This window comes from Dermochelys coriacea, chromosome 26 (assembly GCF_009764565.3).
Source record: "Dermochelys coriacea isolate rDerCor1 chromosome 26, rDerCor1.pri.v4, whole genome shotgun sequence".
NCBI classification, from domain to species: Eukaryota; Metazoa; Chordata; order Testudines; family Dermochelyidae; genus Dermochelys; species Dermochelys coriacea.
In genome coordinates, this window is record NC_050093.1 from 10,010,843 (window position 1) to 10,026,956 (window position 16,114).

Consider the following 16,114-nt stretch of genomic DNA (forward strand, 5'->3'; position numbering starts at 1 on the left):
CCCTGCGCTTCTCATTATTCATTTATTTGTATTTCAGTAGCACCTCAAAGTAGAGCTACTTAGGAATGTTTCGATTACATTTTTTGTCTGAAAATACCAATTTGTTGGGCAGGTTTCTCTGATCCAGGATGTAATTTTGGGTCAAACCCAGAGAGTGAGACACCTCCCCAAAATAGCCAACAGCCTAGTGGTAAGGGCACTCACCTGGGATGTAGGAGACATTCTCATGGTTTGAATCAGTCAGAGAGGGACTTGAACCTGAATCTCCCACACGAGTATCCTAACCACTGGGGTACTGCCTAGTCTGAGGTGTGTGTGTCTGTTCCCCCCCCCCCCGAAAATTTTTAGAAGGTCTTGATTTTGTTCTGCATTGGAATGAGACCAGGTGTCAAAACTTCAAGAATTCTGCGAATCAGAATTCCTGTCTTCTAGCTATCCATTCCTAGAAATCTCCATCACGAACCAGGCCCCCCATTATGGTAGGTGTTGTATGTTTTCTATTCTCTTGATCCATTTGCACTTGCTCCCTCTGATACAACTTCTAGGGACTTGGCTTTATAGAAGGTATGTTTTTTTTTCCTCTTTTAGTATCCTGCCCTGCTATCTTTAACTCCTGCACCCCCATTTCTCATCTGCATGTCAGCATTCCCTCTGGGACCTTTTTCCACTTGGCTTCCCAAGAACTCAGTTTGAGTCCAGCCTTCATCACTCAGGTATCTTTATTTGGCATACAGAAATGCAAGCCTGAGTTGACCAAATGCAGGGGAGATGGATGTTGGGTTCATTACAGCTCCAAAGTTGAACAGAAACTCTCTCCCTCTATATACATTACACTCATTGTATTTACTATGCATTGCATCACTTATTTTTGGATTGGCTTGGTTACTCTGCAAGGAACCAATCACTGTGCAGCATGCACTGTCCATATGCATCCGATGAAGTGAGCTGTAGTTCACGAAAGCTTATGCTCAAATAAATTTGTTAGTCTCTAAGGTGCCACAAGTACTCCTTTTCTTTTTGTCCATATGCTGTCTGCGGTTCAACGTCCTCTTTGCCTCATCTCTACATTCCTAATTTATTTTGTCCCTGGTTATCTAGTTCATAGTAAAGAGTTCCCTGGGTGTTAACTTCTCCCTCTTGACTTAGTTGGCTCAGATATTCTGTCCTTTTAGCCTATTGACCTATTTATCTATCCTACTGAGCACAAAAGTTCTGTTTTCAGCCCAATTATCTGTTTACTTCCTTAATTCTATCTTCCAAGAAATGAAGCCTCACTCTGTGTGTTAATTACTCATGTCAGGCCAGGACTCAACTACATGGTATTCCAGCTGTGATCAGGCCCTATTGTGCTAGGCACTGTACATACACAGAGTAAGAGACAGACCCTGCCCTGAAGAACTTGCCATCTTACTTGACCAGACAAGCATAAGGTGAGGGAAAGAATGTATTAATATTTTAAATAAGGAACAGAGCTGTTCCCAGCGAGATTAAGAGAATTGTCCAAGGTCAAACAACTAATCTGTGGCAGAGTCAAGGATTTAACCCTTATTTCCTGCATCTGAGGGCTCCCGTACATCTCCCATTGAAATGAGTGGGACTCAGTTCTTACACTGGACCTCAGCAAGCAACATGCGTAAAAGATCAAACTCATACCCTTAGCCTTCTCCCAAATCAGCTCCCCCAGTTCCTGTTTCCCTTGCATGAGTCACAGCTCCGCATGTATATTTAGATTTTTTTTGAAGTTGCATTTTCCCTCCTCTAAACCAGATGCTCTAGACTCCTGGCCCAATCCAATTCTCGAGACATGATTAATGTGTGTGTTACAAAAAAGTTAGTTTGACAATCTCTTCCTACAACCTGTAGAATCACTCTCCTCCCGTTTGGAACAATGATTAAGTAAGTATCATATATTCCCATCTGCTGTGTTCCACACCACTCGATCCCTTTTCCTATTTTGAGCCATGACTGACTATACAGAAAATAAAACCCATCTACTGGGCTCCACATCTTTCCATCCTCAACTTTTGCAGAGTCCAGACCCCGTTTCTTACTCTAAAGGGTGATCATCATATTCCATTCTATCTTAAGATGTGTAGCTGAGGTTATAATTGCCACTTCCACTTTGCAGATTCCCAGTACACTCCTCTCCTCATTTTGAAGTGAGGCTGTTTAAAAATAAAATTAACTCCATCTTGCTAGGCCTAAATCAGCTGTAGATTCCCACCTTCAATCTCAATCTTTGATTTTAGACATCTGCCTATCTAGATTCTTATACTGGCCCTGCATAGTAGTCTCTGAATACCTCGGAAATATTAATGAATTATGTAGTATTATGTCCAGTTTACAGATGGAGAAACTACATAGAATCATAGGACTGGAAGGGACCTTGAGAGGTCATTAGTCCAGTCCCCTGCACTCGCGGCAGGACTAAGTATTATCTAGACCATCCCTGACAGGTGTTTGTCTAACCTGCTCTTAAATCACAGACAGATGAAGGGCATGTTCCAGTCAAACTCTTGTTGACTTAAATGGCTGCTGGCTCAGACTTCAAATGACTCGCTGAAAGTCATACCGAGAGTGTGTGGTGAAGCCTGGAATTAAATATGGGTTTTCCTGAGGCCCAATGTAGTGTAGTAGCCACATCTTTCTCTGATGTGGCTCACCTGTGTGAATATTCTCCTAGCCGCAGCTGGTACTGTGGATAGCGTCAGTGTTTGCATCAACATGAACAAATGTTTGCTAGTAGTTATTCTGATTTCCAAATCTTTATGATTTGAGACTAGAGCTGTCAAGAGACACACAACAGGCTAATACAGAGTATGGGCTGACCCTGTGTTAAAGTCATCTCCTTACATTGAGTGTATGTCCTATCCACTCCATAACACAAAATTATTCTCACACTTTCTGATAAAGAGAATTCAATCCATCCAGTTTATCAAAGGAGACAGAGGTGAGTTGATTAGTGTGTTTAAAGTGCAATAATGAGGAGAAAAGACCAGGTACTAAAGGGTGCTTTAATCTATCAGAGAAAGGCATAATAAGAACCAATGGCTGGAAGTTGAAGCCAGAAACATTCAAATTAGAAATAAGGCACACATATTGAACGGTGAGGGTGATTGACCATTGGAACAAACTATCAACAAAGTGGTGGATTCCCCATATCTTGATGTATTCAAGTCAAGACCGGATGCCTTTCTGGAAGATATGCTGTAACCACACACAAGGTATTGGGCTCAATGCAGGCGTAACTGAGTGAAACGCTATGGCCTGCAACAAACAGGTGATTCAGACTAAATGATGTAAGGGACCCTTCAAGCCTTAAAAAAATATGAATATAGCCAAGATGTACCTAGACAGACTTGTAGAAAAGGAAGGAATCCCATGATAGCTTGTAGTACAGAGTATGGGATAATCTCATAGTGAAAATCACAGAGTGGGGGAGGGAGGAATAGTCATTTTCTTTCAGTCTAAGTGCTATTTCAGAAATATGAACAAGAGGAAAGAAAAAAGAAACCAAGACCTGGGAAGAAGATAAAATTTATTTACAGTAAAACACTTGGTCTAATCTAATAATCTGTGGAATTAGTACTCGAGGGATGTTCATTTTCTGTTTCTTTAACAGCTTTTGTCTCAAACATTGCCACAATGTTGCAAGAAATTGTACCTGATTAATGTCTGAAAAAATGGAAAACAACAACAACAAAGAAATTTGAAATCGAAGTCACCACTATCTAATAAAAATTGATTAGATCACTTATAGCTATTCAGTATCTGTTGGGACTTCAGCATCCATCATCAGTCCTTTCTACCGTCTCCAAATAGCTCTCTCCAAGGTGCTGATTTCCTCCTTGTCTCCCTAAACTTCTCTATTCTCTAGAAAGGCATGATTTCTAGAGAATAGAGGAAATATAAGGAGAACTTGTAGCACCTTAGAGACTAACAAATTTATTTGAGCATAAGCTTTCGTGAGCTACAGCTCACTTCATGGCTTTCCTTGGACTCATGAACTCTGTCCCCTTCCACTCTGTCTCTCTCTCTAAGATCCTTTTATGTCCCTAGGTACCAAAGTACCTGATTTCAGAGTAGCAGCCGTGTTAGTCTGTATTCGCAAAAAGAAAAGGAGTACTTGTGGCACCTTAGAGACTAACAAATTTATTTGAGCATAAGCTTTCGTGAGCTACAGCTCACTTCATCGGATGCATTTGGAGGAAAATACCTGAGCACTTCACAAAAAATGTGAGAGGTAAGAAATTACTACTATCACCATTTTGCAGATTGTTGGTACAGAAGGACTAAGGTATTTTGAAACCTGGAGGTGCAGATAAATTTAGCAGGCTTTCAAAAGTTTAGGCACCTAACTCACATTTACTTCAAATTTTTTTCAACCAACTCTAATAGGGAATTAAAATGGAATATTCCAAATGCTGCGTATCTGCAGATTTATCTATCTTGGGGTTTTATACTGCCATCTGCTGCCACAGTATCTAGAGCTTTCCACAAACTCAATAGCAATAGCTACTGCTAGCAAACTTGATAGAGTCTCTGGAATGTCTCCCTTTTCAGAGTCAAAAACTAAGGTGTGCGTAAATGGCAAGTTTTTCAAGGCCACAACCATCCTTAAAGCCAGAGAGGAGGCATGGACTACACCTCTACTATCTATGGTCTTGATCTAACTCCCATTGGAATCAATGGAAAGACACTCTGACATCTATAAAAAGGAGTACTTGTGGCACCTTAGAGACTAACATATTAGAGCATAAGCTTTCGTGAGCTACAGCTCACTTCGTCGGATGCATTGGATGCTGTAGCTCATGCTCTAATAAATTTGTTAGTCTCTAAGGTGCCACAAGTACTCCTTTTCTTTTTGCAAATACAGACTAACACGGCTGCTACTCTGAAATCTGACATCTATGACAGGTTTCAGAGTAGCGGCCGTGCTAGTCTGTATTCGCAAAAAGAAAAGGAGTACTTGTGGCACCTTTTCTTTTTTCTGACATCTATGAGAGCAGGAACAAGAGCTCTATACAGCCATTGCATATGTAAACAATTCATACACAGTATAGTTCTCGATCCCCCTCTAGTGGCTGCCTAGTCGACAGTATACAGGTTTTTAAGCCTTCAATGGAACATAGACTCTGCAGGAGAGGTGGATGAAGATTGTCAAAACTTTTGGAGGCAAAGAAAAATGCAGATTTGGTGACACGGTAACATTTTGCTTATTTGTGTCGATGTTGTTAAATTGTTTCCGTGAAAAAAAATCCAGAAAAAAAATCAAAACATTTTTGAAATTTTCTGTTTTTTCTATTTAAAATAACTTTTGTTTTGAAATTTCCTTTCGTTTTTTTTTTAAACTAAAAACAAAATGTTCAGAATCTAAATTAAAAGATTTAAAAAAAAATTTATTGGCTGCAAATTTTGTTAGAAAATGTTTTCAGTTAGACCTAAACTATTTTTTCCTTCAGTTTTTCAGCATTCCCAGCAAACTGAGAAACCAATTAGTCATACAGCTCTACACTGCTGCTCATGCAGTAGGGAGCCTGTACTTTTGGATCTAGAAAGCCCACATTCAATAACTTCACAAAATAAGTCATCCAAGGGCAAGTATGTTAGAACAATAGAAATATAGGGCTGGAAGGGACCTCGAGAGGTCAAAAAGTCATTGGAGCAGGGAGACCAGCTCCACAAAACTGCTCTAATCACCAGGTTACAGAGTCACTCTTATTACTCACACAATAAATTTGTAGGCTACAAGAACGTGTTTGATTCCTCTAGTTTTCATGAAACACTTAAACACTGTTTAGAGTCAACTTTCAAGACCAACATCCCACTGCCATTATGATGCAATTTTTAAAAAAAAAAATCTCTGAAATAAGACATTGCCCCACAGATACAGAAATTAAATCAGTTTGCAGTTTCCTGTAAGTTAAAAAAAATAAGTTAATCCCCCAAAGTGTTATCCTAATTGCCATGTCTGCACTTCTGGGAAAACAGATACACGCAATGTTAATTACCACCCTAGAGTTCATTCCCAGCGGTTTGACCCGTTAAAGAACATAAAATGTCACTTAGGAAACCCTGGTCTGCCAACCAGATATGAAGGGAGATTAGTAGTTGCAAATTTGTTTAAAAATGACTTTGACGATATTCACTATTTAAAAATAAAAGCATGTTCCTCTGAAATGAATCTTTATTCATAATCTCGCCCTCCCTTTGAACAATCCTTTATCCATTTCTGTCATTATTAGAGGGCACTTGGAGACCATTACGATTCAAAATGCCCTAGATGTGCATTTCAATTAATAATCCATCAGGTCTTGTAAATTGAATCAAGTGGGAAACAGATGTTTAAAACACCTATAAATACATAACAAGGGATTGGAAATGATTAAGTGCTAAATATCTCCTAGCCAATAATATACGTGGAATGAGCTTCCTTTTCTTTCTCTTTCTCCTCCTACTCCCTTTTCTCTCTCTCTTTCTTTTTTTTTTTTAAATTGAGGTTGCTACCTGGGAGAACATTTTCATTTTCAGATTTTAACATTCTTGTTCTCTCTGAGTGCAATTCACCCCATGCAGAGGGCCAACTCAAGTCTTATGCACCACTTAAGATCTATTAACAATGGGCTTAAGTGGATTCTGAGTGGTGCATAGACCTCTATAAATAAGTTTATTTCACTCTTTATTACTGGTAAATCTTGAATAGCGCGAAGCACCCATCATCAACATTGGCTCCAATGGGAGTTGCAGATGCAGAGGACCGAAATAATTGTGGTCAGATCTTAGCTAGTGTCATTTTATTATTAATTATTATTATTACTACTCCTACTACAGTAATACCTAGAGGTCCACTGAAATCAATGGAGCTAAGCTAATTAACTCAAGCAGAGGATCTGGCAATGAATTTATTCCAAGATATATTCATCCTATCTTGGACGGCAAACTCATTTTGGTATAGGTTTTCTTTTAGTTCCCATTAAAATTATTTTGAACTGACAGCTATCCACAGTAATTATTAGTGTAGAAAACCCAGTTAGAAGAGCTTGAGTGTGGCTGAGTTTAAAGGTTTGATCCAGAACAATCTCCTAGGTCTTTTTCATCGTCTAATTTTTATTTTTACTTAAAAAAAAACCAATGCCCCCCTCTTTCATGGTATAGTTGCAGGCACTGTGGTTCAGTGGATAGGGTACTCTGGCACTCTGGAGATGCAGAGGTTTTTTTTTTTTTCCTGACCCTGTCACTGTCCTGATGGGTGACTTTGAGCAAGTCAAATCATCTCTGCACTCTTACAGAATGGGGGTGACGACACTGACTTTCTTTGAAAAGCACTTTGCAAGCTCCAGGAGAAAAGTGCTATTTTAGAACGACTTATTGTTAAACATTTTTATATGCCAGCTGAAGTGATAGCATATGTGTTGATATGGACACCCATCCAGAAAAGCGCTTATGCACGTTTAAATTTAAATGGAGAAGTCGTCCCATAGACTCTAATGGGACTGTTCTGGTGTTTAAGGCTAAACACGTGCGTAAGCGCTTTGCTGCATCAGGGCTGCGTTACTAGTTTTTGCGTTACCGGATTTGCAGATGGGGAAGGCACAGGACAGGAGAAAGATCCTAAGCTTGTGGAGAGGACTGTATTGTAAACCTCACTATCCCCTCCCCTAATATCTACAGGATCCTGAGAGGGACTCACACTCCACGGGAACTGCCCATGCTGCCAGAGGAGCTTTCCGAGAGATTGCGGCTAGTGCACAGACATTTGGGGGCGTGTGAAAAAAGTCACTGGAAGCTCAGCTCACGAGGGCCCAGAGGGTCAGACCCTCCACTAGCGTAACTTAGCACAGCTCCACTGAAGTCAAAGGAGACCCACCGATCAACCGAGACCTGACCCATGTCGTTGGGGTCCTGAAGAAAGAGGCTCCGGAACGGATGCAGAGTCCAGGGGCTTCTAAAAGTATGATCCTCGTTCCCACCTGATGGAGAAGCCCTACAGAATTCCCTAGAGAGTAACTTTTCTGTCAGCGTGTTGTTCAGTAATCACTCATTGCTTAAGGAGTTTGCAAGGGATCCATTTATTGTGTGGTCAGTTTCAACTGCCTGTGCATAACAAGAGTTTCACAAGGCCCCACTGTCTGGGAAGCCTTGAAGGCACAGTCCTCAATACCACAATAATTTTTGTTTTTTAGTATCCCTCAATATTGCACCATGGGAATTCTTTTAAAAGCAGCCTTCACGACATACCAGGTCTTTAAGCACAAAAAGAGGAACGCTATTGTCAAAAATTTACCTCCATCTGTCACCAATAAAACCTGGCTACAAATCAATTCCATACGTTTGGGTAGTCAGGAATTTTGTTTAAACCCTGCACAAAATTCCTGCATTTTAGGTGCTCAAATGCAATCAATCATTCTTCTTTGACTCTTATTAATTACTACTATTATTGTTATTTTGGTGTATCCTAAATAGTTCAATAGGGGATGACCTCCCTGCTATAGTATTTTAGAAAATGGTTCTACCAAAAGAAGTTCATTCTGATGAGTTTTTAGAGTTCCTATACAACTCTCCATCCCTACTAACTTCTACAGGACTTTTCAACAAGGAGAGGGTTTTCTGAAGAACCTGCTAATCACCATGTCAGTATCACAAAGTGGTAAAACCCAATCCCCCTATCAGAACAAGGTGGGGGAAGCTCCAAAATTCCTAAGATGATATTCTCTTCCCCAAGATATGGTCAATCTGGTCCAAGATACTTAAAGCCGGTAATATATTTTAAACTTCTTTAATGGTGTGTATGTTTATGAGTGCTAGCAGGTGTCTGGGCCTTATAAGTCAGTTTCCCATTAGAAGAAAAATCAATAAAGTAGAGTCTGGGTGTTTTCTTAGTGTAGCTTCTTTATTTTCACTGTGTACACCAAACCTTGTACAGAGGTTGCTACAAATGGTATGTGTGTAAACACCGCCTCCATAAATCTCAGCTAAACATCAATCCCAAGTTCCCAGAGAGCAACTCTGCCTCAAGAATTGACTCTTGTTAGATAGATTAAGGCACTGAAGAGCAAACTATCTTGCTGTTTGCAACAGCTCCCCCGAAAAAGAAAGTGAATCAAAACACTAACATAGCATTGTTCTGTCTTTGGAGAAATGCTCGCTCACTAACAAACAACTTTTAAAACTATGTGAAGCAGCAGCACCATGTGACAACTGCCATAACAATATAAGAAGTTCAGAGTACTATGGCTAAATTTTTATTATTATTTAATTAACTAACACCACTGTATAGCTGTATGGCACATTCTCTCCAAAGTCGCTAGAGTGTCTTACAAACATTAGGACCACCTTTTATTTGGCTATGGCACAGATGCACAGAGGAAATAAAGGGCAAATAGCCTGCCCCATTTCCTCTTGTACACCCTGTGCAAGGACAAGGCACAACAAGGTGATCCCTGTACTCAATGGATCTGAGACCAGCCACAATTTAGCTCTGGCGAATTATAAAGCGTCCCTACACTTTGATTTTGCATGCCGATATAGTCATATTGCATTTAAAGCAAAGATCATTGGACTTTCCTCAACTCCTATACCCTCTGCAGCAGACTTGGTCAGATAGTATTAGCTTCCTCCAGTTTTATAGATGGTGTTGGGGATCAATGGGCTGGCCATTTTCCAATTTTAGCAAAGTAACAAGGAAGAATGCATGCCAGAGAACGAACTCTTTCCCCCCTTGCATATTTACATGCCTGCCGCTGCTTCCTTGCTGGGATGGTGATGAGTGGAAAGCCACACCAGGCTGAGCTGCCAATGCCTGACATGACACCATGCATAGGGACCAGACAGTGCCTGGAGCAGCAAGATAACATTCAGAAAGGGATCGCTTTGGCTGTTTCCAATGGGATTTATTTCTCTACATGCCTGGTAAGACTCGACCTAATGCTTTAAAGTTTACGCTGCTTAAGGAGAATGGAAAAAACAGGGAATACAAAGAAAACCAGCAGGTGAGATGAGATCAACAAGGAGATAAAAGATAATAATGTGAGTCAGTTTTATTGTGTGTATTATAATGGCATCTACTGAGATGAGGGCCCCTTTGTGCTAGGCACTACACAAACACAGAGTAAGTGACAGTCCCTGCCCTGAACAGCTACAGCCTAAGTAGACGAGTGAGACAAAAATATTCCCATTTCTATATTACAAATGGGGAACTGAGGCATAGGGAGATTAAGTGAAATTTGCCCAATGTCACACTGGCAGGTCAGTGGCAGAACCAAGAGGTGACCCTGCATAACTTGAGTCTCAGGACATTGCTCTATCCACACAGCCATCCTTCCTCTCAACAGTCAGCACACATACAATCCATTTTATACAGTGTCTAAGAAAAAAAACTGCATCCCAAAACCCACACAGGTGCTGGTGCATGGCTTTGGGTGGTGCTAAATCAGTAACTCTGCTGGAAATTTCCTCAGTCCAATTGCATCACCACCTGGTATTTAAACCAGTAGCTGTCGAATACTCTCTACACATCCTTCTCTCCTGCACCAGCTACCCTCCCTATTGCCCACTTTCCCTGAAGAATTCTGCATTGCTCTTGGTTGTTCAGCAAACCATCAAGAAATGGCTCTGCGGGCCCCAGCCCATGGATGGAGGATTGCTGCTGTGTTTAAAATGTTTACTGTGTCAAAGCAGGCAGGTGAATTTCCCTCTGTGCAGAGTGAGCGGCTTCAAGGGTTGAGCACAGAAAAGTGTTCTTCACTCCCTTGCAGACCTGCCCTTCCTTCCCACTTAGGAGCAGACAAATGAGAGCAGAAGCAATCACTTTGGGTCAACGATTGCTCATGTCGCTCCCGATTAATATGCTTTTCCTTGGACAAACACGTGGCTTAGCCGAGTAACCTTGCTATATTGTCTGTGCACTTAGGCTCTGCCCTCTTAGTACATGGCTGTGTTTACGATAGATGACAAAAACAAAAAACGAACCCTACCTAATGTATTTGTCTGCTTTGTAGCCCCCATTAAATTGAGGATTCATATATTCCACACCTGCTACTCTCATTGTTGTCTTTTCTTCTGACCTAAATCTCGGTGTTGTTTTGCAGAAAGAAGTACGTAAGCACCCAACGCCCTGAGCGGTTTTGAAAATGTGGTCCCTTATTTTGATGCCTAAATGGGATTTGAGATCTCTGGAAAACCCAGCCCAATGTACACGTTCTGCATCAGCATCATCACTCCCTTCATCTCTGCCCTTTGCCCCTTCACACTGATCCTGGAAACCAATTCACTATATACCCCCTGCCCACTCATGCAGTTGGTAGCAATACTGCTGTTGGTTAAGATCATGAGTTCAAGTTGCATGGTACATCTTGGACACTAAAACCCAGTTGGATTTGTAAGGAGCCGCTCTTTGACTGAGACGGTAACATGAACCCTCCAGTAGATGCCCAGACAGAAGTTAAAGATCCCTTAAATAATTTTCCAGAGGGTTAGTTTCCTGGCTAGCAGTCCTTCTCAGCACAATGCTCCCAGACGTCTCAGGCTACATGGAAGCTATTGCTCAGCACATGATTTCTTCGTATCCTGTCACCAAGGTACCAGTTGCAAACTCATTATTGTGAAGTGTAATAATCAGATGGGCTGCAGCCCAGACAGTCAGGCTCTTACCAAAGAGATGCAGTGATCAAAAGCTAGAAACAGAAACCAGGAGGCCCGAGGCAGGCAGAACAGAAACCCAGGGAGGATTGGCTTTGTAATTAGCCGAACAGAGGAGAGACTGGATCTCAGAGGCGTTTTCCTCTAGGCTGTCCAAAATGAAAAGGAATAGCAGGGGGGGGCTTTGACAAGCCATCAGCGACAGGATGCAGTGGCCTGCTAGAATGGCAAGGAAGAGAAATGATGCATAGCTTTGAGAGGCAGGAAAGCGAGGTCCTGAAGGGGCTCACTAGAGACTAGACTGTGACAACAGACACAGCCATGAGCAAGGCACGGTGGATACACTGCTTCAGGCCTGGAGCAGCATTGTGTCTGGCAGACACCCTGAGAATCAATCTGAGTGTGGGGAGGGATTATTTGCTCATTTGCTGCTCGCATAAGCTGGCACAACCAATGACGATGCTCCCTGAACCAGCTTATCTAGGCTCACCAGTGAAGAGTCCCAACCCTCACCTGCCTACACCCTTGTTAGGAGTTGCAGGTACACATTGCCCATTTCCTCTGGCCAGCTCCAGTTCAAGGAAAGGATGGATGGCCCAATGGTTACAGGACTAACCTAGGATGTATGAAACCCACACTCAATTCCCTGCTCTGCCACAGTGACCTTAGGCATGTCACTTAGCCTCTCTGTTCCTCAGTTCCCCATCTATAAAAAGAGGCTAAAGCCCTGCCCTGCCTCACAAGGTATTGTGAGGATAAATACATTAGTGTGTGAGGTGCTCAGATACTACAGCGATGAGGGCCATTAAGTACCTTAGATATATACAAGGTCCGAATAGCTCATGTGAAGGGCGGAAGGTGTCTTACTCCTACTTAGCCCCTAGCGGAGCACATAATCCAAGTCACAGTCTAGCCCTATCTGAAACAGGCACTAACACAAGCTGGACTGACCATGCAAAACCCTACTATCATTGAAAACTGTCCTAGACTCAGACGAGTGATGAATTAACCTAGGCAACTACCGTAGGTCTTGTCACACCAGCAAAGCTGCTGGAATTGAACGGTAAAGTGACCAGAGATACATGGAGTATGAAAGACGCCGTACGAAACCAAAGACCTCATCGATCTCCAAAAAATAGTAACGACTGTGGTTTTGTAGTCAACCCCGGAACTATGTCCTTGCATATAAAATATTGTTCTTAGTAAATCAGTAGTGCTGAGAAGCCTCCACTGTGCTCGGTTCTTTAAACAAACACGGTAGGAGTCAACCCCTTCTCCAAAGTGCCCTGATTCAGCAGAGAAGGCAGTGGTGCCTCAAGAGACCTGGGTTTTCCCAGGTCCACCACAGATCTGCTGAGTGACTCTGGGCCTTGTTCTGTGACTCAGTTTCCCATACCACCTAATATTTCAAGCGGCTAAAGAGAGATGCTGGCACTCAGGTTTGGCCCATCCACCCCTCCACCGACGGAGAGGCGGACAGGCCATATTTGATTGGTATTGTGGCCTAACACACCCGGGGTTGCAATGCCACTCAAATTTGGCCCCTCTGCCCCTCCATTTGTGGAAAGGGAAGGGCAAGTGAGCCAAGTTAGACTGGTACTGTGATCCTGTGGACCAGGCTGCAATGCCATCATTTGGAGGACCCGATTCCAAATACAAGCGATGTTACTTACAATTGAGACGGGGGATTTGGGGTTTCAAAGTGAGGCAGTCCAACAAAACCTGGGACTGATGGGAGGTCTGGTTTCCTCATTGGTGAAATGTGGACAATGATGGACATCGGTGAAATGTGGACCTTTGTACAGTGCTTAGAGATCTACAGCTGAAAAGCTCTGTATAAGAGACAGCTATTGTTATTAAGCATGTAAGTAGTCCCATTAGCTTTAGAAGCCTTAGTCATATGCTTAAATACCTTGCTCACTCAGGGCTTTGGACTGGGAGCTCTTCAGAGCAGCCACCGAAGTAAGCAATGTGCATGTACAGCACCTAGCACATACTATTGTAACACCAAAAATTCCTTACCGATCACCTTGGTACTTGAACACAATATAAAAAAAGTAACATAGGAAAATGGGGGTGGGGAAGAGGGACTATTACTATACCCATTTTACAGATAGGCAACTGAAACATAAAGAGGTGAACTGACGTGCCCAAAGTCACTCAGGAAGTCAGTGGCAGAACCAAGAAATGAACCCAGGTCCCCTGAGTCCCAGGTCAGTGCCTCAACAAGTTCATCCCACCTTTTCTTCCATGTAGCTAAAGCGGATCAAGATGGCTCTGTGGTTAAGGCACAGGACTGGTGGTCATCAGATCTCATGCCTAGTTTTCAGAAGTGCTGAGCACCTCCATTTTCTATTGATTTCAGCTGAAAATCTCTGACAAAAATCAAACCCTCAATACACAGTATTCTCTCTCTGTTTCCCACCTACACATCCTTCCTTTTCAACTCCCACAAATACCTATTTTTTAAGGAGGGGGCGGGGGGGGAGCAGTGAAATTTACAAAGCACCGCTGGGATATTTCTGCTGGCAGCCCTGTAATGATGCATTACTTTCATACATCCTCAGAACAATAGCGCACGAGTGATGTATTACAGCAGTGGATTATCCAAATGATGATAGTCTGATGATAGAGTGTCGTCGTACTTTATTATGGTGATGTTGGATGGAATATTTCAGGCATGCCAGGCAACTTTCATTTAGGTAAAAACAAGAATTAATTTTGAGATGTGGGAACAAGTTAAAAAAGGGTGTATTTATAGTACATTGGACAATTAATTATGATTTCATTACTGAGCTAAGTATAGTAATGTCTCTGTTTGCATGGAAAATATCTCACCACTACAACATGTTTGGGTAGTATAATACAATATTTCTCATTCACCAGTGACAGCTGCTTACAATTCATTGGTTTACATTTCAAAGTGTATTTTAAAAATAAAATTCTGAAAAGAACTAATTTCTAAATCCACTGGCTTTAAACTACAGAAAGCCCAGTGACTGGTAGAGTCCAATGTTACTTATATCAGAGCTATTACACTGGTCTAACTCTACTGCCTTCATCGGATATTCTTGATTTACTCCTGTGTAATTAAGATCAGAATCAGTCCCATCATTCATTACATGTTGCACTGAAATGATGACTGTTTATTAACTCCCTTCTAGTACTCTTCAACCCATGTGCAGTTGTTGCCATTTAAAAATAATTTTCTCCACATCAGTATTTAGATACCAAGGTGACTGGGAGAGAGAATTAGTGTAGATCACATAGGAGTGCACAGAAGTATTATTAAGAAAGGCAAACTCATAGGCTGGGATTTTCAATGGAACTTAAGGGGGGTAGGTGCCCAACTTCTATAGGATTTCAATGGGAATTGGACACAACTCCCTTAGACGCCTTAGAAAATTCCAGCCCTAGTTTATTCAGATTCTCATGTTCACACTTCATCCACTAAGAGATCATATATCCTGATACACTCCTAGGCTCCGTCTTGCCAACATGCATGTCTGCGACTTGTTGAACCTGGACGGCAGTGGAAGCAGTGTGGACAGGCACTCAGTAGTTTCTGCACCGCGTTGTGAATTTCGCAGCTGTTCTAAATGGGTACTCCAGCCTCCTCAGCAATGCCTTCTTTGGACACTTTGCCATAATTTTGTTTTGTGCCCAGATGCCAAGGTAATCGGCTCTTTGAAAATACCACACACACACACACACACACACACACACAGAGATTAATGGAGGAAAACTGGGGGAGGAGGAGCTACATCATCATCATAGAGTGCTCTCCATTTATAAGAATCACTGCTGTAAGAATCAACCACATAGAGTGATCCAAACTACTGGGACAAAATCATTCCTATACTTAACCTATACTCGGCTTGTAAGAATCAATCGTTTATAACAATCAAATATTCTGGGTCTATCATCCTTATACAACAGGCATTCACTGAAGAGAACTGCCATAGATTTCAAATAAAACAAGATGGCTTCCAGTTTTGTCTGTAACCAGTGTCCACTTCCTTGTCTGGGATGCCCAACACAGCACACAAGCCACCCATGTACCTGCATGTCCAGCAATACCCCCAACTGGCTGCAACAACAGCCACACAGCAATCCTGCTGCTGTCCCATTGCCTTGAGTGGAAGGACAACATTCCTCCAAACAGAGCGCTCACGCTCATTTGCTCAGTCTTTGCACAGTAGAGGAGGATTTGGCCTGTACCATGGTTTAAGATGGCTTTTTTTGGTTTAGATTAATCCTATTAAAAAAGTGTTTATCCTAAACTGAAATAAGCCACTCAAATGGAAATAAAAATGTCTATAAACAAACTTGAACCAATTTAACTAAACTGGGTAAAAAAAAAAGATAGATGTTGAGCCCTTGCCTACATGGGAAAGTAGCACCAGTTTAACTTAATATGTGATTTTAAACTGCTTAAGCTAAACTGATGCAAAAGGCTGTGTGGACACTCATCTTG

The 16,114-nt window shown here is 41.8% G+C and overlaps 1 long non-coding RNA gene across 1 annotated transcript in view; it reads right to left on the minus strand.

Annotated features, from left to right (window-relative positions):
- LOC122457528 overlaps positions 1-15,367 on the minus strand; it is a 30,842-nt gene extending 15,475 nt beyond the window's left edge. The window contains exons 1-2 of the long non-coding RNA XR_006277084.1: positions 15,354-15,367; positions 11,983-11,992 (exon numbers count right to left, since the gene is read on the minus strand). This is a non-coding gene — a long non-coding RNA (uncharacterized LOC122457528). The remainder of the gene's footprint in view (positions 1-11,982; positions 11,993-15,353) is intronic.
- Positions 15,368-16,114: the final 747 nt, after the last annotated feature.